The sequence below is a fragment of the Rhynchophorus ferrugineus genome, unplaced genomic scaffold (assembly GCF_030347505.1).
Source record: "Rhynchophorus ferrugineus isolate W39M unplaced genomic scaffold, kcgeb_rfMv2 rfM10, whole genome shotgun sequence".
NCBI lineage: Eukaryota > Metazoa > Arthropoda > Insecta > Coleoptera > Curculionidae > Rhynchophorus > Rhynchophorus ferrugineus.
Window position 1 is genome coordinate 17,313,303 of NW_027472589.1, and position 27,122 is coordinate 17,340,424.

The 27,122-nt window shown below is 32.1% G+C and overlaps 1 long non-coding RNA gene across 2 annotated transcripts in view; it reads right to left on the bottom strand.

Moving 5' to 3' along the window:
- LOC143203748 (uncharacterized) overlaps nt 1-27,122 on the bottom strand; it is a 175,278-nt gene that overhangs the window by 48,687 nt on the left and 99,469 nt on the right. The gene's annotated exons all lie outside the window — the stretch shown is intronic.

Genomic DNA, 27,122 nt, shown 5'->3' on the forward strand with positions numbered 1-27,122 from the left:
AACAAAAACAAACTATCGGAGGCTAAGAAGATCGTTTACAAATATCACATCATTGTAATATCAATAGTTTCGGATTGAGTGACTTTCCTCGTAAGAGGATAGGGCACTGCAATCTCACCCAAGAGCACTTGCTAAAAGGACAAAACCCTCCCATATATGGCTATTGTCAAACGCAGCTGAATGTCAAACACATTCTCTTAGACTGTCGGAAACTCTGAGACAGCAGTTCGAGATGCCAAAATCATTGGAACAATTAACCCATCTGAAGGAGCTGGACCTGCTGTTTGACTACTTGACTGCTGCGAACCTGCTCCAACATTTATAGTGTTCTCTGAGGGACTAGTTATTTTATGTCTTTTTACGCTCTGAATTCTTTATTGCCTTAAATGTGCTATTATATTAGTATTATATTACATTATAACATGTCTATATTTGTAAAATATTATATTATAATGTTATATTCTTAGTTTAATACACTTATAGTATATTTACACCATATTTTGTACAATATTATTTTATCTTTGCAAATAATGTTCTACTATGTAATGTCCTGTATTTAGATTAAGTTAAGCCCAAGAGGCTGATGGGTAATAAATATATAAGTAATTAATAAATTAATGTACTAGTCATTATGGCAATTCAAGAAAATGGAAAAGTTCAAAGCCATTTGATTGTATACATCCTCCTCATCTTTTATGTAATTTATGAATGCAATCCTAAAAAACTACTTGCCCTTTGAGCAAAACTATTCATTCAGCCATTTTCTAACTTCTTTGAAATTGGCAATGTACTCCTCTGTATTCGCGTATGAGGCAAGGTATGGAAAGTTAGAAAGGTACGATAACATGTCCAATCCAAGTACTTTGAACGCTTTCTTGAGCGGCTATGCTTTATGAGTTGGCGTATTGTCGTACTGCAATATCACTTTACCGTGTCTTCGGCCCCTTTCTGGACGTTTTCAAACCATGCATTGAATGGTTCAAATTGACCATCTGTTGTCAAAAAGCTGGAGGGTAGCTATTATCACTGTATCACCCTTGAAGGGAATTATGTTATCGAATAAAAAAACTAATTTAGCCAAAAAAAAAATTATTTTACTGAGACAGGCCGGATCTTTTCAATTGACACCATACTTTATTACGTAATTACAACTTCATGTGTTGATTATTCAGAATGCTGCTTTTGAACAACATTCTTTTCCATGTGTAGATGGGAAAAGGATAGGATAGAGCAGCATCAATAGAAGAAACTCGCCTAAATACATTAGCCGCCCTAACTATAATTCTGAGTGTTTGTAACGCTAATATTCCATATTGGAGTAGTTGGCTAGGAAGTTTATATAATACTAACTAAATGTCATCTAAAAAAATGACATCTAAAAAATTACAGTAGAATATATATAAAAAGAAGAATCAGAACAAAATAACTTATGTTATAAAATGCTAAATAGGCCAAAAAGTTAATAATCTATATGGGAAAAAAAGCAAAACATTACTACAAGATTATGAAGTCTAATAAGTAACTTAGCCATCTTAGATCGTAAATTTCTTATAGTGTTTAATTGTATTTGGCAGCAGATTTCTTCCAGTGAATCAACTCACTAAAGTATTAAATAATATTAGAAGAAAAGCTGTTATTTTATCTAGAAAAAAGTGAAAGCTTTATGAGTATGTGTGGTATTGTTCAGAATATACCAGAACATTTGTTTAACATGTATGAGGAGTGAAATAATACTAACTGTTTTGCAGATTTGGAAAATGCATTAAGGAGAATGCAGTGATTAAATGGAGTTTTATCAAGAAGGATGTATACACGCAGTAACAGGATAAACTAAAGAGAAATATATATAATCGTAATGAGAAATATCGTAATGACTTTACAAGGACACATTACATCTAAAGAAAGAAGAACTAAGCGTAAAACATATTAGATTAATTTATTAGAGCATGTTTGCTCTCTAGTGAAAATAAAATACATTATTCAGATATACAATTGTTAATTAGGTAGATAGGGCCTTCGGGGGATACCACTACATAAAAAAACTGCGCCTAGAACCCTACCTATACTAGTGTGGAAAAAAGTTCAATATATATATAACAAAACAACTCTAATTGATTGTAGTTATAAGTTTTAAATTTTAAATAAATTATAATACATAACAGTTTTGTTCCACTATTCTATTTATATTAAAATTGTGTTATATGTCAGAGCCAAAATGTACTAAAACTCAGAGATGCTGCGGCAATATTGCGACTTTTTGACAGGTCTCCCATGTCACTACTGTTTTGAATAGACTATACAATAATAATTTGTAATATAATACTAGAATAAAACTGTAAATTGCACTGGAGATGATTTATGGAAACCTATAATTAGAATAACAAAAAATTAATATTCCTAACTGGGTGAGAACTGTATTGTAAAACACTAAGTATAATATTAACTTTAAATTATAATGACAGCTCTTAATAATATCTTAGAATTTCACGCAGAATTTCGATATTTCTTAAATTTACACTACAAAACTATTCGATTTATTACAGTAGACTTGATTAAAATCGTTGATATATTTCAATAGTAACAGCGTTTATTCAACTAAAATAAACTATAGACCTATATATAGAGTACAGATTAAATCTCCTTTTACCTAATTGCACATTTATTACTCAATTGAAAACAACATTAACTATCGCTCAACAGACATATTATTCTATCAACTAAATTGATTTGACGCGACAACACAAATAATGTATTTATTATTAAGCATATAAATTATGTCACATGTATATGGATATTATAGAATTATTGTTGTTTTGTAGTTAACTCGCGTTATTGAAAAAATGTTCTTGTAAAATGGCATGTATGTAGAATATTAAATATCTCTCAAGTAAGCATTATATTCATAACTATTATTATTTATTTCCGGAAAAAATGATTCCGAAACATCTCAATAACATAGTAAACTAAGTTTTTTCAGCCAACTTGTTGTCGCAGTGGTAGGCGGTAGGACGGTCGTCCTACTGTTGAGAAAGCCACGGGTTCAAATCCTGCTGGGGCATGGTCGTAAATTTATGTTTGTGATTGTTTAATATTTATGATAATCCTAGGTAAGAGTGTAAAATCCGACAAGGAAAATGATCTCAGTCACGTCAGTAACCAGGCTGGGTAAGACCGGATGTCTTCTTGGGATGATTTCTAAAGTTGGTCCAGTCCAGATTAACTCATAGTTGGTAAAAGGAGACTTTAAAATATATATATTAAAAAGAGTTCTTTCATTATGGTTTAATGATATTTAATTCATTCAGAAATTAAAAAGTCCTCTGAAAGCTCCACATAGTAACTATAAACATAGCGTCGAAATATAAACAAAAATATTGTGATACGTGGAATGTTTTTACAAGAAGTATTTTGAAAATGGACAACACATGTTGAAGTAAAATATACTTTAACTTAAACTAAACACCCCACAGTAAACATTAGTGTGTTAATATCAGTAAATAGTTTTTAAATTCAATTTCAAATTGTGCTTTATGTAATTTACATTTTTAGCAATGGACTAGAAAAATATACCCTATAGATCACATAACATAACTAACAATATAGCCATAGGCTTCTCTATATCACTGGATATTCAACTCAATGCAATTAATGTGGAATGTGGCAAAGAATTAGTACAGTGAACAAAGTAGGTCGAGAAGCATATATAAACAAGAAAGGTTTGAATATGTGAAAAAAAGCATTGTTTACAACAACATATTTAGTCTGGATGGATTAAATCAGACTCACAGAAGAAGAAGCTGGTAAATGATTGAGTTACAAACAAGTGATTGAAAACTAACAGTTTATTTATTGAGCTGTATAGTGACTCAGAAAGTGAGTGAATGCATTTATTCTCTAGGGAGATGGGATTATGATCTAATGCTGATAATTATGAACACAGGGCGATGAAATTTGAATCAGTTTCAAAGCTGAGTATAAATTAACGTAGGATTATTGTAGAATATTCTGTTGCAGAGTGTAAAAGATGTATGTGCATGTATATATTTCTATGCACAATACATGAACTTTTAGTTAAAAGATATAGGTACGAGGAGACAATCAATACTAAGTTTTGCTGATATGGCAAATGCATTAGAGAGAAGCCACAATTAAATATAATTTTATCAAGAAAAATATTATTCAGAGCTGGTAACAGAAGAAAGTATCAAAGGGTGATGATATCATTATAATAATCAATAATCAGTAATTTTGAAAAATTACTGGACAACGAAACACAGCAATCAAGAATGTAAAAAAGTATATATGCTATCTAATGAGAGGAAAATGTATTATATCGATATACAATTATTAATTAGATAGATTAGACCTCTAGGGGATTCCACTACATAAAAATTTGCCTAGAACTCTTCCCTATATATGGCGTGGAAACTGTTCAATGTAAATATAATAAAATAAACCTTAACCTACTTATTATACCTTATTGTGGTTATATAATGAACTTTAATTTTAGTCCCGTAATAAAACACATTAGATACTATACTGCTTACTATAAAATTTTAAATATATTTACAATAAACTCTTTTCCAAGCCACTTATGGTCTAATATATGTCATCTGGAGGCCTAATCTAACTAATTATCAATTGTATATTTAAGCAATGTATTTTATTTTCATTACAGAGCATATCTATCTTTATAAATTTAGTTCTTGTTTCCTTAGTTTCTGTGTTTCCTTGTTAAGTCTTTTTATATCACTGTAGTTTCATAGTTTCTTCTGTTGCTATCTGTGTACATTTTCTTAAAAAATTACATTTAATTACCACATTCTCCCTCATGCATTTGCCATTTGCGCAAAACAGTTAGTACTAATAGTTTCCTAATATATTTTAACCGAATGCGTCTGTATACTCTGAACAATTACACACATCAATCCTTCACACTCTACAATACCATTTTCTATAGTTGTCTTATACTAATTATATACCCACATTTAGTTGTTTCTACTCTCATCACCCTTACACTCATCATCACATATGACGCTCTGTGACTGCATCGTTCAGTTATCTCATCTACTGTGTAACTTTTTTAGGTCTAAGTAAATTACATAAAACGTAATTATACATTTATTTTATATTTACCAACTAACAAATATTTCATTCTTGAATATGGTATTTTAAAAATTTAATTTATGTTATGTAAGGCACACTTTAATTACAGTCTCCGTCGATCCACTTGTACGGATATTTTCCACCAGCGTGCTATGGTATGGAACTTTGTTTATAATAATAACTGATGGTTCCTTCTAATTCTTTAACAGCTGATTTTCAAACCAGAGGAATAACTTATTATTCATTTCTCAATGGTAATGGCTCTTAAACTTGAAAAAAACACTAACTGTGCTCAAGGAATAAAACTAGCTTTGGAAACTGAAATCGACTATCGACTGTTAGTAATTGACCACTTTTCATTATCGACTGTTCCAGTCGCTATATTTTGTTCGACTGATTTTTTGCAATTTTTTACCAGTGACTGTTTCAGTTCACTATTTATTATCGACTGTTTCAGTCGTGTAATTTCAGTTACCATTTTTGGTTCTACTAGTTTCATTCGATTGATATTTAATATTCTGACTCTGTCGTTCTATTATCGTTAATTTATGCTTACATAGATTTATATATAATATATGTAGCTTCATGATTTTTTTGATAGTGTGCTTGTAAATAAAAATAAATTCTATAATAATATAGCAGCATTTTGAAACGATATTTTTCAAGATTGTTAATGCAATAAGGTAAAAGGATTAAAATTGTGAATGATAAATAGCAAAATAGTTTTGACTGTACTTAAGGCAATAATAGGTAATATTTTTTGATTTCAATCTAACTTTTTTAAAAATTATTTCCGTTCAATAATAAATAAAGCATTTATTTTATTTAAAATAGGTCTAGTAGTTTTTGTGCGATCATTTTTAATTATGTCATGAATTAGTCCATTTCTACGATTAGGTATATATTTAGTTTCTTTTTAGCATATATGGTTTTTGTACATCTTGAGTTTTTAGGTTTTGTTTATCTTCTATTGTATTGTCTATATTTAATATAGTATATTATTTAAAAATTGCAATTAACATGTTATGGGGGTGTTATTCCATTTCATAGAAAAATTCCATTCCTTCTTACAGATCCACAGAACATTCCAATATAATACTTAAGTAATTCTACTTCCTTTAAAATGAAATTATTAATTGTATATTAGTAGTATTTAGTAATTATATTTTTCTTCACCATTTTTAAAATTAGTACGTGAAGGAATGTATACATTTCCGTATGGCTTATACTTCCGCTGGAAAATAAAAGCACATGTAAAATTAACTAGTCCAAGCAATTATCTCCGCCTTTTCCTATCTCACAATTTATAGAGGAAAGAGTACGTAAATCTTCGTCTGACATTAGGAATAGAAAAAAAAAAACAGCCGAACCGTGCATTTGACTGAAAATACTAATTACTATTTTCACCTGCTAGTTTTTTGATTATCCACTGTTTCGACTGTTTTGCGACTATCGACTGTTTCGACTGTTTTTAGTCTATAGTTCCCAACATGTTGCATGAAGATCTCCAAAAGAATTATTTAAAAATTCTATTATTAACAAAATCTAATTAAATCATTTATGATAAAAAATTCTACGTTTTCCATCAATTTTTGTGGTCTTCATAGTCGATTAAATGGCGTCTTTCCAAAGTTCGCCCCAAATATGGAAATTTCAGTACAAAAAATGAAATAACAAATATTCTTTAATCTTATTATAGACTTTTAAATACTGTTATCTTTTAAACGCAATGTCTGGAAGTTCCGTCAGACTTCCTCGTGGGTTATCATTACATTATTTAAATTCCATGTTTCCTAACTCTATATGAAGGGATAACTTATATCCCTCAAAGAGCTGCGTATCCGTAAGTTTTCTATTTTTATACATTTCATAAATTTAATCTCAAGTAAAACTAATATAAAAACGCTTTCTTTTAGGTGAATCCATTATTATATTTTAATTTTTTGAAAGATTTTGGTCATAGTATCTACTATCACTACATAGTATAAAACAAAGTCGCCTTTTCTGTCCCTATATCCCTATGTGCGCTTAAATCTTTAAAACTGCGCAACTGATTTTGATGCGGTTTTTTTTCAATAGATAGAGTGATTCAAGAGGAAGGTTTATATGTATAACACATGCATAATATACTAAGGCAACATTGCTAATTTTAGAGGTTTCTAACGTGATGTCGTAAATTAACCTATTTTTTAGGCTTATTTAGCAATTAGCAAAAACGCTGCCTAACCCTATGAGTTAGATCAAATTAATGTACTACAGTATTGTACACCATAAAAAGGTCTACAAAAAAGTCCGCGATGGTATATGTTTATCTTTTAGGGATAACCCACATTAACCATTTTTATTGTTTACTTTTTACGTGAGAAAATGGCTTATTTACGAAGCTATTTTAAGCAATACGGCATTAATCCTTATCGAATTAAGTACCTTAAATACAGTGTGCAATTAATATAGATCAATATGGTTCCTTACAGCATTTAAATTAAACAAATATTTTCGGAGATATTACAAATTTAAAATTTGCGTTTAAAAATGTGTAATGTAATAAAAATTGTATGAATTTAGATATTCCAAAGATAGCAGGAAATCTTCATAGTAAGTATAGGGGAAGAGGAATTGTTTTACTCTAAATTTAATGCGTGCAGGCCAAGGGCAGTAATGAATGAACCAAAAATACTGGATCGATTTTAATCATGTTTTCATTGAGTGACATAGGCATATATATTTTATGCCCGTGCAAAGTCGGAGCGGGCCGCTATGTTTTTATATACAACGTTCATATTTTTTCTGTAGTGTATTTAATTTAGTATCAGCATTGCACCCGTGCGAAGCCGGGGCGGGTCGCTAGTATACTATATACTATTACTCAGTACATCGGTAATATAATAATATTTATCAAAACAGGCAAACCTTTGCCGGTTTATAACCCTTTGTGTGTCATATCACTAATAGTTTGAAGAATTTTGCAGACATTTGACAACTAGACGAATTTTTGTAAGTTGACTCGGTTACATGTTCGGACCCATTAGATGGTATTGTATTTTTAAGAAGAATAAAGTGAGAACTAACATATAGTTTGTTATAAAAACGAATTTAGAATCTGAGATCTGATGCAATACATTCAACATCTTGATGACGTAAGTTCACTGTTATTTTAGATAGACTATAGTTGTAATATATGCGCTACGTGATCTCTAAATTAGGACAGAAATACTTCTAATGAATTATTAAAAGATATTTTACCGGATTTCTATCGGAAAATTGATTAAAACGTCACTTAATCGGCGCGAGCCCGATTAATAAAACGAGAAACCTAAAAAAGCGAAAGAAAAACAAAAACAGATCAAAGCACCTTCATGTGGATCGGTAGCCGTGGGCAGTCTGCGAAAATATATCGGTTTAAAGCAGATTTTTCTTTCTTTCTGTCTCGACTGTTCGAGAAGACAATTTTTATCGGTTTCGGCGGCTGCGGCAGAGTCAGGATATTATTTGAACAATATTAGTTTTGTCTCTGGGGAGCTTTTATCGAACTTTTGTTTTGCGGAGTTACTTCTCTGCGGCGTCGAAAATAACACGACCTACGGAGAAGACAAAAAAACCGAATGGAAACTCCGTTCGGATATATCCGGTCGTTTTGCTTCATGTTGTGTGTGCTCGCGAGTGTGCGGCGACAATTTGGCCTTTTTTTTCAGATCGAGACTTTTTGCGATAAAGCCGTGTTACTTGGTAGAAAATTAAAGTTTTTATTCCGTTTGTGAATATAGTTAGGAAAAGGGAATTTTTCCCAATTAACTAGTCGGTCTTGGTTTCGTCGTAAAAAAATTCTGTTTTTGTTAAAGCGAAAGCTTGCATGTATTGTGATCATTTATTCACTTTCAAAAAATTTGTATTGAAAAAAATTGGAATAATATATATTAATATAAAAATAATGTTAAATACATGACACATGTTGATATAAGAGCCAATTTTCAGTACGTAGAATAGAAGAACAACCAGTAAAGGGCGTTGTAGTTTGTCTCAAGGCTCTTCATAGTTTAAAAACCATCGATGTAAATAAGATTTCTCTCTTGTTCCAAAAGTACAAGTTGTATTATGCATTCCGTCCCATCCCATCCCATCATAAGTTATTACGATTTATCACTATTTCTTGCGTTTCTTGTTTCTTGTCCGTTGACAGCTTCATTCGGTATTACAGCGCTAATAATAAATCTTGATGATCTAACTATAAGCAGAGCAAAACGATTTCACTAAACAGTCCAACATAAAAACATTAGGTGTTAATATGGATGGTTTTCATAAACTAATTCATGGTGTTTATCATTGAGACTTTAATAGCAGATCAGCTATTCTATTCTGTGCCAATTAAAATAGACTACAGAAAAACTTTTTTGTCTGGAAAGTAATAAATCCTCGCTGCCCAAATCATGCAGTAGCTAGATGTGAAAATGGCGCCAGGTTATGTCAATATAAGACTTCATAAATCAAAAGCCAAGAACACTACACCCCAATAAGGTCTAAATAATTCAAACAGTAGAAAGACTTTCGGGAATCAGCTTGAAATTCCAATAGTTCTGAGAGATGTCTTACGTCTGAGACGCACCTGGTAGGACAATCATCACAACGGGCTACAAAACATATATAACATACATCTGTATAAGAAAGTTAGAGGCCACAGCACAATTGTAATAAAAAAAACAATCAAGCACTACGACGAAATATACCTTAAGGAAGACATATACAAATAACAGTAGTTGGAGGAGGGAGATTTATTGTCGGAGGAGACTTTAAATCTAGACATATGGACTGAGGTTCAAGATTGAAAAAGGAGCTATAATTATCACTCAACAGGTATATATTGTCCTACTGATATTGATAAAATAGATTTGCTAGATTTTTGAATAACAAGAAGAATGTCGAACAATTTCATGTAGAACAGTCCCATTTCTGATCATTCAACCATTGTGTTAACACTAATCGAAAATATAATAAAATGGACATCATGTGTCAGCCTTACGAAACCACTGATCCACAGTGCAATATCAACCTGGCAACCAGTCTTAAAATAATACAACAACTAGAGTAACAATTTATTCAGAGAGCAGCATCCAAAATGTGATTTCACGTGTTGATAAAATATTGCTTTTTGAAGGGAAAAGTACAGTTGAAGCAAAAACTTGGCTTGATTCCGAGTTTCCGGAAACTGTCCCAGGAAAATCAACCATCAAGGATTGGTATGCTAAGTTTAGATGTGGCGAAATGAGCACCGAAGACGATGAACGCAATAGACGTCCAAAAGAGGTTGTTAACAACGAAAACGAAAAAAAAAATTCACAAAATGATTTTGATTGACCGTAAATTGAAATTGAATGAAATAGCAGACCCTCTAAGGATATTAACTGAAGGTGTACATCATATAATTCACGAATATTTGGGTAGTAGAAAGCTCTATGCAAAGTGGGTGCCGAGTTCACTTTTGATCAAAAACAACGACGAGTTGATGATTCGGAGCAGTGTCTGAACATGATCAAGAGTAATAAGCAGGAGCTGGGTCGATATGTGACAATGGATGAAACGTGGCTCCATCATTTCACTCCGAAGTCCAATCAACAGTCATCCGAGTGGAGTGCACACGATGAACCCGTTCCAAAGCGTGGGAAAACGCAACAGTTGGCTTGCAAGTTTATGGCGTCTGTATTTTGGGATTCGCATGGAATAATTTTCATTAACTACCTTGAAAAAGAAGGACTATCAACAGCGACTATCAAATAGCGTTATTAGACCGTTTGAAGGACAAAATCACCGAAAACGGCCGCATTTAAAAAAAAAGAAAGAGCTACTTCACCAAGACAATGCACCGTGTCACAAGTCAGTGAAAACGATGGCCAAAAATCTTTGAAATGGGCTCCGAATTGTTTCCTCATCCTCCGTATTCTCCATATCTGGCCCCCAGCCACGATTTCCTGTTCTCAGATCTCAAAGGATTGCTCGCTGTGAAGAAATTTTCGTCGAATGAAGAGGTGATCGCCGAAACTGAGGCGTAATTTGAAGCACATGTCAAATCGTACTACAAAAATGGTATCGGAAAGTAGGCCGGGGAATTTTCAATTGAACTATAATATGTGTGTAATTGTTCAGACCACACATGAGTATTTGGTTAAAGTGCGTCAGAGAAAAAAGAGAGAGAGAATAGTAATTGTTTTACAGATATGTCAAAAGCATTAGGGAGATTGCAGTATCTAGTTTTATCATGAAAAATATATACAGGTAATAACAGAACAAACTAAGAAAAATGCAGTGATATAAAGTAACTTTATAAAGAAACACTGTACTTAAGGAAACAAGAACAAAGCGTAAAAGGTAAATATGATCCCTAATGAAAGTAAAATATATTACTTGGATATACGATTGTTAATTATATGGATTAGGTCTTGAGGGAATATCGCCCCTAATTGTAAACCAACAATTGTAGTTTCCTTAATAAGTATATAATAATATAATAATTTCTTCGATAATATATGAATTAGACGTACTATAATGTTAAAATAAATTATATTTGATAAAATTTTTGTTCCGTCATTTTATTAGGTAAGAATTTTGTTATGTCATAACCAAAATGAACTAAGACTCGGAGTTAAGCAGGCAACATAGCGACGTATTGACGTCATCAATTTAAATGACTTGAGTTCACTGTTTTATTGAACGGACTATATGTTATATTAATTGTAATATTTTTTATAAAAAGTCAGGAATGTTTACATTAATCCCTCATTGTTCAACTAGGAAATGTGTTGCTCCAGACTAATAACATTAAAGCGAATTAGTGAAAGCAATGAAGAAAGAAAACTTACAATACTTACAAACTTATGCTTTGATCCGGCTGATCATTCACCAATAAGGGTAACAAACTTTTCAAAAATACTCACAAAACATAAGTCCCCTCCTGTGTCTAAGAATAATCTAAAACAATAACTTCTCTCCAATTAACACCTTTCTTAAATCTGTCAAATCCTCATGACCTTATCATGTCCATATAACGACTTAAACCCATGTAATAGCATTCAAAGATCTTTAGCAACATTTTGTTTTGAATTAAACAAAAAGTATTAAAAAAAATTCCTATCAGTGGCTCCAGTAAATCATATGATATTGAAAGAAAATTATTCTAAAGTAGAAAAAATATAATTTTATAGTCTTAATGAACATTTTTCGATAGATTTTACTCGGTCACTTAGTCCGTAAAACACCGATTCTTTAAGTGTTTTTTTCGACGCATTCAATCATCAGAACCATTAGTTCCTTTTGAAAATTAACTTCCATTATATTCCCAAAGTTTTTCATTGTTGTGAAGAAAATTGATCAATTTATGTGGCCCACCAATTCTATTGTTCTCCACGCCACGTGGGGAGTTTTATTCGATATATATCTGTTTTATTTTTCTCGTGTTTTTTCCGCTTTTTTTTTCGTCGGTCCCATTTTCCTCCAATTATTCGATTCGGGTCCCCTAGACAAATTAGACAATTGAATTTATCCGACAAACGAAGTTGGCGTCGAAATTGCGAAAGATGGTATCTGGCGGACGGGGGGGAAGGATTCGTTGGCGGTTGTCGTATGAAGGGCGGCCGCCTTCACGAATTAGTTGGCGAACTTTCACGGCGACCGATCTTGTTCCGTCTACGCGCTGATACCGTCACGGGAAAACGACTTTTCCGAACTTAATATTCGAGTTTAATTTCATCCGAACAATCGAAAAGATTAGAGTACTAATTGGGTACGTATAGAATAATTCGGAGCGTTTGTACGGGCGCTGTTGTCTTAAATTATTATCTTTCAAATTAAGACAACCATCATATCAATAATAAAACAACACAAATAATAAGGCAGATCTTTTCTCCATCCTAATCAATTGAATACAAAATATAGTGAAAAAAATATTGGTTTGCAGAAGGAAAGAACCATTTTTCATTAAAATTAAAGTACGAGTTATTTCATCATCTAACTTATTCCTCTGACTTGGTTCCCTGGTTGATCGAATTTTATCAAACTAAAAGTTAACATGGCTGGATTGTATACTCAATCCAAAACAACGGTGAACCTACGTGATCTGTCAATACTTCGCGATGTTGTCTCGACAACTCTGAGTTTTAGTACATTTTGACTATGACATATAACAAAATTTTAATATAAATAAAATAATGAAACAAGAATGTTATTTATTATAATTTATTTTAACATTATAGTACATCTAATGCATATATTGTCGTGCGTCACTACTATTTTGAATAGAGTATATTTTGTTCAGCGATAGCTACTGATGAAAATAAAAGTATGAACGTAAACAATTGCTAACGGGGCCTAGACGTTAAATTCGATGGTTTTGACATTTATTCGCGTAAAAAACAGTTCTATTAACAAACGGTTCTATTCTATTTAGTTTTATTTGGTTATTCAGTTTATACAAACGCTCATTATGGAACGGTCAAAATATCATTTTCAGAAAAAGAAAAAAAGAAGAAATAGATCTGCGAAAAAGTCGCCGAAAGCCACCAGATATCACTAGCTTCTTGATGTGATGCTACTTCATCATATCCCAACTGACGGCTTTAGTTGCTACATCCACAGATTTCCAGAAGGAAAGAACCATTTTTCATTAAAATTAAACTACGAGTTATTTCATCATCTAACTTATTCCTCTGACTTGGTTCCCTGGTTTATCGAATTTTATCAAACTAAAAGTTAACATGGCTGGAATGTATAGTCAATGCAAAACAACGGTAAACCTACGTGATCTGTCAATACTTCGCGATGTTGTCTCAACAACTCTGAGTTTTAGTACATTTTGACTATGACATATAACAAAATTCTAATATAAATAATATAATGGAACAAGAATGTTATGTATTATAATTTATTTTAACATTATAGTACATCTAATGCATATATTGTCGTGCGTCACTACTATTTTGAATAGAGTATATTTTGTTCAGCGATAGCTACTGATTAAAATAGAAGTATGAACGTAAACAATTGCTAACGAGACCTAGACGTTAAATTCGATGATTTTGACATTTATTCGCGTAAAAAACAGTTCTATTAACAAACGGTTCTATTCTATTTAGTTTTATTTGGTTATTCAGTTTATACAAACGCTCATTATGGAACGGTCAAAATATCATTTTCAGAAAAAGAAAAATAGAAGAAATAGATCTGCGAAAAGTCGCCGAAAGCCACCAGATATCACTAGCTTCTTGATGTGATGCTACTTCATCATATCTCAACTGACGGCTTTAGTTGCTACATCCACATGTTTCCAGAAGGAAAGAACCATTTTTCATTAAAATTAAACTACGAGTTATTTCATCATCTAACTTATTCCTCTGACTTGGTTCCCTGGTTTATCGAATTTTATCAAACTAAAAGTTAACATAGCTGGAATGTATAGTCAATCCAAAACAACGGTAAACCTACGTGATCTGTCAATACTTCGCGATGTTGTCTCAACAACTCTGAGTTTTAGTACATTTTGGCTATGACATATAACAAAATTCTAATCTAAATAAAATAATGAAACAAGAATGCTATGTATTATAATTTATTTTAACATTATAGTACATCTAATGCAGATATTGTCGTGCGTCACTACTATTTTGAATAGAGTACATTTTGTTCAGCGATAGCTACTGATGAAAATAGAAGTATGAACGTAAACAATTGCTAACGGGGCCTAGACGTTAAATTCGATGGTTTTGACATTTATTCGCGTAAAAAACAGTTCTATTAACAAACGGTTCTATTCTATTTAGTTTTATTTGGTTATTCAGTTTATAGAAACGCTCATTATGGAACGGTCAGAACATAATTTTTCAGAAGAAGAACAAAAAGAAGAAATCTGCGGCCGAAACCCACCAAACATCACTAGCTACTTGATGTAATGTTACTTCGTCATATCCCAATTGACGGTTTTAGTTGCTACATCCGCATGAAAGAAGTAGTTAGAAGAAAGTGAATAGAGAGCTACAAAGAACTTTGAGGCAACCAGGCAATTGATGGACCAATATAATATAACAGTTTTCTGTTCAATAATGCTGAGATAATGAATGCATACAGATGCTAATCATGGAACGTTCAAAATTGCATTTTCGGCATTCATTACATTTGATATTTGGTTTAAAGAAATTTGCTGTAGAAAGCCATTGAAAATTTTTACTTACTTGTCGTATTTTTATAAATTATCGTGGTGTTACTCCGTTATATTTTAATTTTTGTTTTGGTTTGGGTTTCAGTGATTTAAACAAGTGATTTGGATTTCAGCGATAGCGAATAGCCTAGAGCATGAAAAATAGAAATATATTATCCACAGCATTGCGATTTTGCTGCTTGCCAAACAAAAATTAAAGGTTTTCTGTGAGGTATTGTGACTGATCATAAAATGTGGATTAACTACGACAATCCCAAGTGCCAGAAGCCATGTGTTAGTTCAGGGAAGTTATTCACATCGACGTGGATGCGGAATATTTATGGCCATAAAGTTTTATTTTGCACATGGTAGAATTAACCAATCTTAGTGACCTGCTGCAAAAGTTGTGAAGGATATAATGCTGCAGCCTGAGCGGGAAGTTCTGCCTCACCTAGCATATTCGCGAGACAAAGCGCCTTCTGGTTTCCACTTGTTCGAGTCGATCCAGCATAGCTTAGCTATTTTCCTAATAAAAGAGAAGTGCAGAAACCTATCGATCACTGAATCGTTCCTTCACCAACATCTTCCTTTTTACACAATCACCATTTTGATAGAAAGTGCTAGACAGGTGGGCAAGTTTTGTTATGTTTGTGAAAGTGTAAAAAGAAAAAGATATACTCAGTACCTTATATCTATTCATTTTGCAGGTTTTCATTCCTTTTTCATTACTTGTGTTATTGTTGTTTTTTTTATATAATTCTAATTGACATTTTCGATTGATTGAATATTATTAATATTAATATATAATATTAAAAGCATGCATATAGGAAACTTGTTTTTTTTTTTCAATTGGAAGACTGAGAAAATGGCACTTTTTTTTTTAAACAAATGAAAACAATATTCCAAGGTTATTATAATAATTTACTAGTTAATTATTATAATTGGAATAAATAATTAGAATTATATATGTTATAAATATTACAACGCTATTAAAAAATAAGTTCTTTAAAATTAAATCTTCCATATGATATTTGACACAGAAATGTTTCGACTCTGTTTAGACGTACTAAAGAGTACATCAAAGAAAAAAGAAGTAAATTTTCCAGTAAAAATCCCAGTTCAAGTTAACAATAAAATATAAAACACTAAAGATAATATTCTACGTATTCACTTTAGGATAGATTGAAAGACACATATTTTATATTCTACCATATACACACAATTTAGCTTAATATCTACCTAAACCTAGTTATCTATTTACAATATTATTTTAACTATTACCAACTCACTACTTTGAACTCGGTGCCGAACCCAGTTATATTAAATTAGGTTTGTGTTTTTGGTAATTTAATTTCTGTATATGCCACAAAATTATATTATTAGTATTATTTCGGCAACGATTATTATGCACATATTTTATTTTAAAACGTTTTCTTTTGTGTTAAAAACCTAAGTTTGATTATTTTTCAATTCTTAGTGAGTTCCTTATTTGCTTTTTGAAGTCTGTTGAAATTTTTTGTTAAGAATATTTTATTTTTCTCTTTATAGTGTTAGATATTTACTGACAAATTTACACAGTTATTTTATTTTATATTACAAAGGGTAGACCAAGTAAAGCGCTTCAGGCTCCGGGGTGCACTACCTCGCCTAGGTGATTTGACAAAAGTTCTAACTAAACAACAAAAGGTTATTGTCCCCGCCGGGAATCGAACCACCGACGTCCGATTGGACATTTTCACATCTGCCGGCACCGACACGACAACGACACCGCACCATCGCCGCGCAGCAGCGGCACGTCACCGACACGGCACAGTATTTTGTTTTTATAATTTTCAAAAATATTTTCCCATATAGAAGATCTTGGTTCTACTAATTCAATTAGTATTAGAATATCATTAAAGCTAGACATTTTTCTCTTTTAACCTTAAAAATAACTCTGTACATAATAAAAATCAGCGCCGAAGGTACCGACATATCGGCATAGGGTTCCATTTGTTTACGTGAGATTACGGGTCCACCGATATCGGTGTGGTGTCGGTACCGACAGATGTGAAAACGCCCATTGGAAGCTAAACGCTTTAACCATTACACCATAGCAGTTATCTACAGTATTTCTACGAGGTCTTATATGTTATAGTTACTGCTTAAAAAGCAAACTGAATGGTTTTTATACTGAATGTGGAAGTCATTCTCCATCACAATAGCTTAGCAATAACATTATCCACAAATATCTAATCATTTTATATAAGAAATATGTGAAAACTTTGTACGTTTTTTTGAAATTGATTCTTCCCCCCAAGGTATCCTGATTTGGTTCCAATGGAACCAAAGAAGAATTTGGAAAATCGGCCCACAGTTGACGGAGAAATGAAAGCCGAACATAAAGCCTCTTCCTTTTTCGAAGTCAGTTAAAAAGGTCTAAAAAGGAGAGACCACTATTAGAGTTGAGTTTAAGGTGCTTCGCAATAACAAAGAACTAAAGAAACAAGGTAGCATTATTGATTAACAGTACTGCTGAAAATATCGCTCGAATTGTGCCGAGTAGACGCAGTCTCATTTTAAAACATTCATTAAAATTTCAATTTACAGTCAGTAATTAGGAATATGTTAAATATCATTATGTTGGTTTTTATAACCAAAGGAATAACGAATGAATAATTATCAATCCAAAATTATGATAATTTTTCAACTTTAATTTCATTCAATATTTCTTATCAGTAATAAAGCGAACCTTTAATATTCTGAAATTGGAATATCTAGCAATGTCAGATGGAATAGTAAATCAACGGGTAACTCAAATTTTTTTCCTGTTTTTCACTATTAAATGAAAATAGATAGAAAAACTATATTTTATAGTAAAGTATTATAGTTATATTTGAAATTAATTGAACTTTTTTAACGCTTTTTTTAATGACATATTGATATAACAGATATTTCTGAGATAATGTGTCATATTGATATGAATATTAATAGTATAACTTCAAGCAATACGAGTGACGAGTAAGTAAATGAGAATAACTTAAGTTAGAGTTAATAGTAACACTTTTGCACCTTATATAAATTCAGTAGCTTTACTGCTTCCATGTTGGTGTGATATAGTAACAACATTTTATGTTTAACTACGAAACCTTGAATATATTCGCGGATCTATTGGATTTCAAGATCATCAGGTTATAATTATGTATTAATCAGAATCGGTAATTAATAGAAGAAGTTTGTTTTTGAGATAGATTACTAGTCTCTTTGATTACTTTTAACTCAATATTTGCCCCGTACGTCCTAATCATTACGAAGGATTATTTTTGATTGATAAATCAATCTCTGGATCTTGGGTAAAGTGGGAGAATCTTCAAAAAAGAGATAATTTTTCGATTTACCAGTACAGCTATTTAATTTTGATTCTGATCTGATTAGCTTGTTGAGTTACATGATTTTTCCAATTTGTTCTATTAACGGGATGAATATCAATACATTTAGCTGATTGAAGCAAATGCTGAATAGAAGCTGAAGTGATATCATCAGTTTTCGTTGCAACGAAAAATTGCCATATAGTTTTCGGAGCTTCTAAGCTGTATTTTACAGTATCTAGTTAATTTCTGGATCTTTTTTGCTTGATTTATTTTCTGCCATAATGATCATGTCGTTAGAAAATTTTCCAAATGCTAATTTCTTTTGTCGTTGGGATATAGGCAGTGTAGAATAGATATAGGAGTGGTCCCAAGACACTATCCAGCGGTTTTTTTCTGGCCTAAAACCAGGCGGTGGAATGCATGACGCATATCTGGTTGCGGTCCTCTTCTGCCTCTGGGCTTACCAATACTGTAAACCGAAACCGCTTCACAGTTGACCCCTGTGGGTCGCTGCTGGTATTGCATTGAATTTGGGGATATGGCAACCACTGACCGGGCAGCGGCATTGGAGGTTATTGGGCACGAGGAACCGGCAAAATAACAGATAGTGAAACTAACTATTGCTTCGCATACTTGAGTTAACATACGACTGGATACTGTCGTATGGGGGCAAAAGCTATCACTGCGACATTATTATTATCACGGCGACGGAAGAGGTAGTTTCAGCCTGGAAAAAGGGGAAGTTAGCGGTGACGCGGTGCTAAGCTCCCAGCATGTCGACCCAGCTCGCGAAGAAGCTCGTTTTCAGAAGAAATTGAGCTGAGTTGTTTGTGGAATGATTGAGATATGAAGCGTTGATTTCTGGTGTGTCAGTTTCCCTATGAATTTGATTATTTCTAAAAAACTATGGAGGGTTTAAGAAGAATTTTCGAGAACTTGAAGCCTTTTCACCTGGTTGGATGTAACAAACTTAAAGTAGACATTAGATGCATAGAGGAGTACAGACCGTATTAACATCTTGTAAAATAAGCATTTCATGGAGATGGGTCCTCTAGAAGGGCCGATCAGAGAAGATAACAGATTTTCTATTCCCGAACCTTTCTGGATGGTTTTCTGGATTTGGGAATGCCAAACTAACCGTCGGTTAATGTGGAGACATAGGTACGTGACGTTATCCAGCAACCACTATCCAGCGGCACTTCAGTCGAGATAGGTTCTAATGCTGATAATACTCCTTCATATATTTAGACAGGCATATTTAGGCAAACACGTATTAAATTTTATATCAATATGACAATTACTTTTAATTTTTTCAATAATCCAAGTAACGTTTTGTTAATTCCGTAAGCCATTTCAGGGTTGAAGTCTCTATCAGATTCCATGGTAACTTTGAATGGGCAAAACTATAAACGTCACTCCATCTAATTTTATTCATTCTGAATATCTGTTAAATAATTAATGATATACAGATTCGGTTCTTTTATTGCTGAAATAGCCCTTAGTTCTAATATCTCCGAGAGTGTGTGATTGTAATTGAAATTAACCATAGACAACAGTGTAAAATCCGACCAAGAAGAGCTATCGCACTCAAGCCAGCAACCAGACTGGATAAGACCAGATTCCTTCCAATTTCGCCGGTCGGTAGGCTGAATGTTGAGAATCTTGGTTCAGGGGTAGGACAGGTTAAGCAGTATATTCAGATCGGATTAGCCCGAATTTCTCAAAAAGACGCTCTAAATCTTATATAGAGTGCACTAATTTTTCATTTGTTTGGAATTTTTGATGTTAATTAAAAACCAATACAGTTAAGCGCAAACGTAAATATGTTAGGGAAATAGAGAAAATAATCTTGAATAATATTATATTGATTGAACGACGCTGCGTAATGGAAACACAATGTATAATCAGGATTATATTTCTCAGAAAAACACAGCCATCATTCCGGATCAAACGGCAACCGAACTGATAAAGCCAAACACAAAAATAATACAAATATTCATCAAATCCACTGAGCTTCTTGCGGTGCGTTACTTCGTCGTCCCCAGCGCCATCAATTCCTCGCCCTCCTCCTCCCCTCGACACCCTACCTCCACGTCCTTAATCCCCGGGCCCAGTCACGACAAAGAGCCCTCAAGGGTGTCGTTTTGCGCGTTCAAGTCACCCCTATGATAAATATATGTAATGGAAAAATAATATCGAAATAGGTGCGTGGGGAACAGAGGTAAACAACGTCGGCTAATGAGTGACGACTAACGAAAATAATCCATTTAGACGTTGGGAAAATCGTGGAGAACTAACTCCGCGACCCCGGAAATTAGTTTCACGCGATGACCGTCATAAGTTATCGATTGTAATGGTTCCGGGCCAAAATTGAACGTTGCATCTTGGGTATCGTGCCTTCTGGTGTTAGGTGGAGTGTCTATATTAATTATCCGTTATAACACAATTAATTTCTTACTCAAATGGTTAAATCATTCTGCGTCATTGTGAAGAATATGAAAAAAAAAAAATAGCGTATGAAAGGCTCCTTGTTTTTATCGGGGTTTCTTAAAAATATTAAATAAATTAAAATAAAAACACTAATTAAGATCATTAACGTACTAAATGGTTAATTCACACCACAATATGTTCCACAACTATAGAAGGTGGCCGAAGTAATTATGATTGCTAAAACCAGGAAAGCCAACTCATAGATATAGCATCATATCGGCCAATATCATTATTGCCAACATCATCCAATTATGTAATAAACTTCTATTTAAGAGGATAAAACCATTCATTGGTGAAAATAGTCTTATTCCGGACCATCAATTTGGTTTCAGGAAAAGTTCAGAGAATAACCGATGTAGAAAAATCACTAGAAGGAAATAAAGTTTGGCACAACCCTCGTGCCACAAAGCACAAGACACAAGACTAAAATGCTTCTCTCTGACCAATATTCATACATTTTGTTCATATATAACTGACCGATATTTCAAAATCAGAGATGCCTATTCTAACTGAATTGTATTGGTATTAGTCGTCTATCCGTAATGAACTAGGAGCTGGACTATATTCAACAAAAATAGCGTTAAAATGTTTGTAGATAACACTACAATCCTAGCCATTGTAGATAACGACACTGAGTTACCCGAAAAACTACATATAGCTAGCGCTGAAATACAATGCTGGACAGAAAAATGGATCACTATAATTAATATAATTATAATAATTAAGGAACCTACTAAAAATTAAAAAATAATTAAACTTAGATTTTTAACACAAAAAAAAACAAAACAAAATATGTACATAATAATCGTTGTAATAACTAAATAAAAATAATTAAAAACCTTATTTAACCTATCTACTACATGTATTTTATATTCTACTATATACACACAATTTAGCTTAATATCGCTTGTTGCGCACAATATAATAGCATTAAATCGCCAGTCAGCTTTAAGAAAAACCTTATGGAAATCGAAAAACAGCTTATATATAAGTTTTGATGGATTTACAAAATATGGCGAAACAAAAGATTTTACTAAATTACATCAGACCATCTTGTAATTAAATTTATGTTAAAATATCACATAATCGGAAGTTCGAGTGATGAACATTTGGAGGGCAGATCCCCATGAAAAAGAAGCTAGAAGGAAGAAAAAGAAACAAGAGGTTGAAATCAGGTCTAAACCTCTGTCTATTATAAATTATAACAAGTATATGAGTGACATCGATAGGCAAGACCGAATGCTTGCTTACCACCCGTGTGAAAAAAAAACGATCAGATAGCCCCTAAATTTTTCGTACATATTTTACAGCTCATGATGATTAATGCCCATCAACTTTATAATAAATATTCAGGCAATCCTATTCCAATAAACGAATTTCATTTGTCTGCCATAAAAAGGTTACTAAGGTCCATTTTAATTCGTCACGTTTTACTGGTATTGAAAATTATATCTGACTTCAGTGCCGATTACGCTCTAGCGCGTGACACAGAAAAAAATAATTTTTGTCAAAATATATTAAAATTTAGATTAGAAAAAAGTAGTCGACTTCTAGAGTGAGTACTTGATTCCATATCGGCAATGAACATGTTAAACAATTTATTTGAAATTTGGTGTGAGCCTTCTGTATACATTCTATTAATCGAAGAAATTCTAAAAATCGTTATTTAATTTAAGAACCTTCTTTTTTTATTGTTTCAGATTACTACATTACAATCGACTGCGTGCCATTTTTTTCGAGACCTCCTACTTTATCAGACTCTAACATTTTGGAATATAATTTTTCTAATACATTTTAGCTTTAAGCATTCTTTAAACATTAATAAACATTTATATTAAAAAATGGATAACAAATATATTATTTATGAAATAAAAAATCACATATTTTCACTCAAAACTATCTAAAATTCATGCTTCTAGAATAGAATATCCACTTAAGGAAGTGTGCAGCTGACATATATTGATTGCTGTGTGAAGTAAATGGGGAACATATTTCATCAATAAAGATATTAGGTCGGACAAGGGGAAAAATAATTTCAGTTTTTCTAAATAGATGGCTTTAAAATCGCACATCTGCGTAATAATTATTCAATTGATCCTCTAAGTTTGAAACGCAATAACCGATGGTATAATCTAAATATAAACGTAGTGCGATTCATTTACCCAGTCAAAAGTTACCGCCTTTTGAAAAGAATGTTTCTTTGACGTTATTTTTCATCCTATTTTACATTCTTATCGGAGACTAAAAAAAGACACCACAGGTCAATCGATATTGTGTGATCAGTTTTTAGTGAACGACAATATGAGGAACGTTACCTATTGGAAATTTTTAACATCAAAATCGTTAAAATTCTTAAAGGTGTCTGAGTAAACCATATTTAATCTTAAAACATCGCTGCAGATATAAATATACCGAAGAATCATAAAACTTTCTCAAGTCTTATGACCGAACTTCGAGTGCTGAATTGAGAAAACTTTCGAGCTAAGAAAACTTTTTGAAACGAATGATTATTACTAATGAAAAGTGTACCCCATAAGACAATAACATGTGAAAAAGATTATGGTGAAATCCCGAAAAAACTTCACAAACGGCTGCAAAACCAAGATCCTTGCCAAACCATTAAATCGATTATTTACTAATATCAACTAAATGCAAAACAAATATGTGCATGGGTAAACCTGAATATTATGGTGTAACAGCGACTAAAAAAACTATAAGAATTGATTCATTGGAAATATATTTAATCTTATCATGGCAACGTTAGACCACGCCTTTGAAGAGCTTGGAAAATTTGAGAGGGATTATAAATCCCTTATAAATAAGGGAAGAGTAAATAGAGGAGAGAAAGAAATTTGTAAAAAGTGGAAATTATTGTAGTTAGAAGTAGAATAAATAATAAACAAAAATACGTAGTGTAGAGAAGTGTTGAAAAATTGGCCACGCAGCAAAATAACTTTGTTACCGAAGAAAAGATGACGGTAATAAAGGCGTAACAGATAATATATTAAAAGATCCAAAAATAAATAAAATTAACAACTGCGAAAAAACAATGACAAAGAGAAGATGGTAAGGGGAAAAAGTAAATAATATATAGGCAAGAGAAAATTTTTGATAATATTAGATCAGATGCAAAATAAAAAGGGGCAGGAAACAAAACATGAGGAAACAGGAAAAATTAATCGTTTTACAAAAAAAGTAAAAATAATATATAAAATAATAGCTATTATTGTATATAAGGAATTGATAACTAATAGTAAGTGGTCCAAATTAGACTACCTACAGCGAGTAAAGAAGGAAATAAATCGAAGAAAGGCTTAGAAAAGATCATGGAAAACATAAAGGGCAAGGATAAAGAGAACCCAAAAACCTAGAAAATCAAAAAGAAGCAATATAAAATTAAAACATGAAAATAAAAACGCAAGAAAATAAAAGGAGATTACAGAGTGAACTAACGTTAAAACAAATATAAGTAACAGAAATTGGAACAGACGAATTGAGAAGTCAAATAAATTCAAGAAACAAATAGAATAATATAACAAAAACGTAATAAATTATTATGATATAGGGCAAAAGATTGGAGGAAGAATATAAAAAAGAAAAGTAGAAAAAAGTCAAAATAAAGATAAGACCTGGAAAAATTTCTAGAAGCCACTGCTTTTATCACCATATTCCTAAGCATTCATTCATTAGGAGGATCGATGCACACTTCCGTTTTATCTGAAAGAAATTAAAATACGAACGAATTTAATTCCATTTGAGCAATATAACTCATATACCTTAATTATAAAGCCAAAAAGACGTCAAGAACTTACTAAAAATTAAATATTATATTAGCTGAACGAATGAAACATTGATATTTAATCTGCGATAGAATTTTAGCTCTATTCAAACATACGCCATTTCCAAGTAGAAAAATATTCAATATTTTCAGTATTTCTCGCCCTATGCGAAAATTGAAAACTACATCCTTGTTATTGTACGTCGTAGTTGTAAAGGCAATTGCCACGAAGTTACCTTTGCTGCTCTAAAAACGACCAATTCCTGAAACCTATTGTGACTTTTTACGGAAAAATAGATATGGCTTAACGACTTTTTCGAGAAAGAAAATTTCAAATAAAGAAAATTGGATTTAAAGATTATGCTAACGAGGATACCGCTACTAAGACAGATATAACCCTACGGTAGCAAACCAAACAATACTTAGCACAATACCAAGCAGTTAATTAAGAAAATATCTATCAAAAAAATCAAAAAATATCCAACATATTTTTTTATTATTTAATTATAACTTTGTTACTAGTCGTTTCAAACTAACCTACAATTTTTCTTTCTGATAACTTAAATCTAGGTATATAAATAGTCTCTGATATACATGATGACACTGATGTATTTTTTATTACATGCGCCTCACTGCACAACTCTACACAAGATCAGATTGTTTAATGGTTCAATATTCTCATGAGAATGGCGTCTTTCCTCATGTCCCCTTACAATTCCCTTGATTTCTGGACTGACTGTGGGTATTTAAAGGTCTCGATATAGGTAATCAGTCCTATAGTATTTGGATGCACCCACAACACCTCTCAGGACTTTGTTCTGAAACATTTGTATTTTGTTTATGTTTGTATTTGTATTTTCCTATATTGTAATTCCATTTCTTTTAATTTTTTCTTTATATGTTCCTTCCAGCGAAGTTTTGCATCCATATTCATTCGGAGATATGTAGCGTTGTTGCTATATGGAATGATAGTATTATTTAATGTTAATTGTGCTTGTACTGTCTGATTGTAGGTGAACTACACATGTACAGATTTACATTCGTTAATTTTTATTTTCCAAGCTTTTGTCCAATTGTTTATATTGTCACTTGTCTGTTGTAATTTTCTAGTGGCTTCTTCACTACTGTCTCCGATAAATATAATCGCAGTATCATCGGCAAATGTAGCCATCGTAATATTCTCTCTTTGTGGTATACCACAAGTGTAGACTAGATAAAGCATTGGCCCTAGTACACTTCCTTGTGGTACCTGCTTTAGCTTCTTTTATTGTAGAGTAAGCTTCTTCTTGTTTAACTATAACATTCTGGCTGTAACGTACGATTTTAGTAGTTCGGTGTGTTGTTTTGTTAACATTTTTTGTAGTTTATGAACAAGGCCTTCATGCCCAACCTTATCGAAGGTTTCTACTACATCTAAGAATATAGCTGATAATTTTTTTAGTTTCGTAAGCTTTTTCAAGAACATCTGTTATTCTATGGCCCTGATCAATTGTTGAATGCTTGTTAATAAATCCAAACTGACGTGTTGGTATTAGATTTTCTCTCTCTATGATCGATTTTATTCTTTTGAACTGGAGTTTTTCAAAATCCTATATCCAATATTATTGCCATGGTTTTATATGCGTTTTATTATTTATTTGTATGTTATTAAGTTGTGTTATTCAACAATTTCGTATAACAATTGTTAAACAGAATTAATTTTAAGAAACATAATAGAAATTATTTGAAATTGATATGTGAAAGAAATAATTCTATATTTAAAATATAATTCTATATATAGTATAGTTATACAACTATAGTTAAATAAAGAAAAACTGTTCAGACATATGTATAAAATAAACTCAAACAAAGAAAAGTTCAATGAAAATGTCTCTAACGTATAATTTCTCTACCACCAACCTGTTTATTACACCGTTCATCGACATAATGCTTTGAATTTATTATAAGCTGCATGACATTAGAATAGCATAATTTCGTAAAAACAAAAGAAATGACGTAATAATGTTTAAAAAAGTATATATAAATAGGCTGAAGAATTTTTGTTATATTATCCCCTTCTAAATATATGTTCTAGTATGATTCTAATGACTCTGACCTTTTAAGAAATTGTTTATATTGTAAAGGCCCATTTACATTAGAATGGTATGGAATAAAAGTGTTGTTTCTACTGTGGATTAAATAAGTCGCCGTTTCCTTCCGTTTAAATGAAAACCGACTTAAAGTT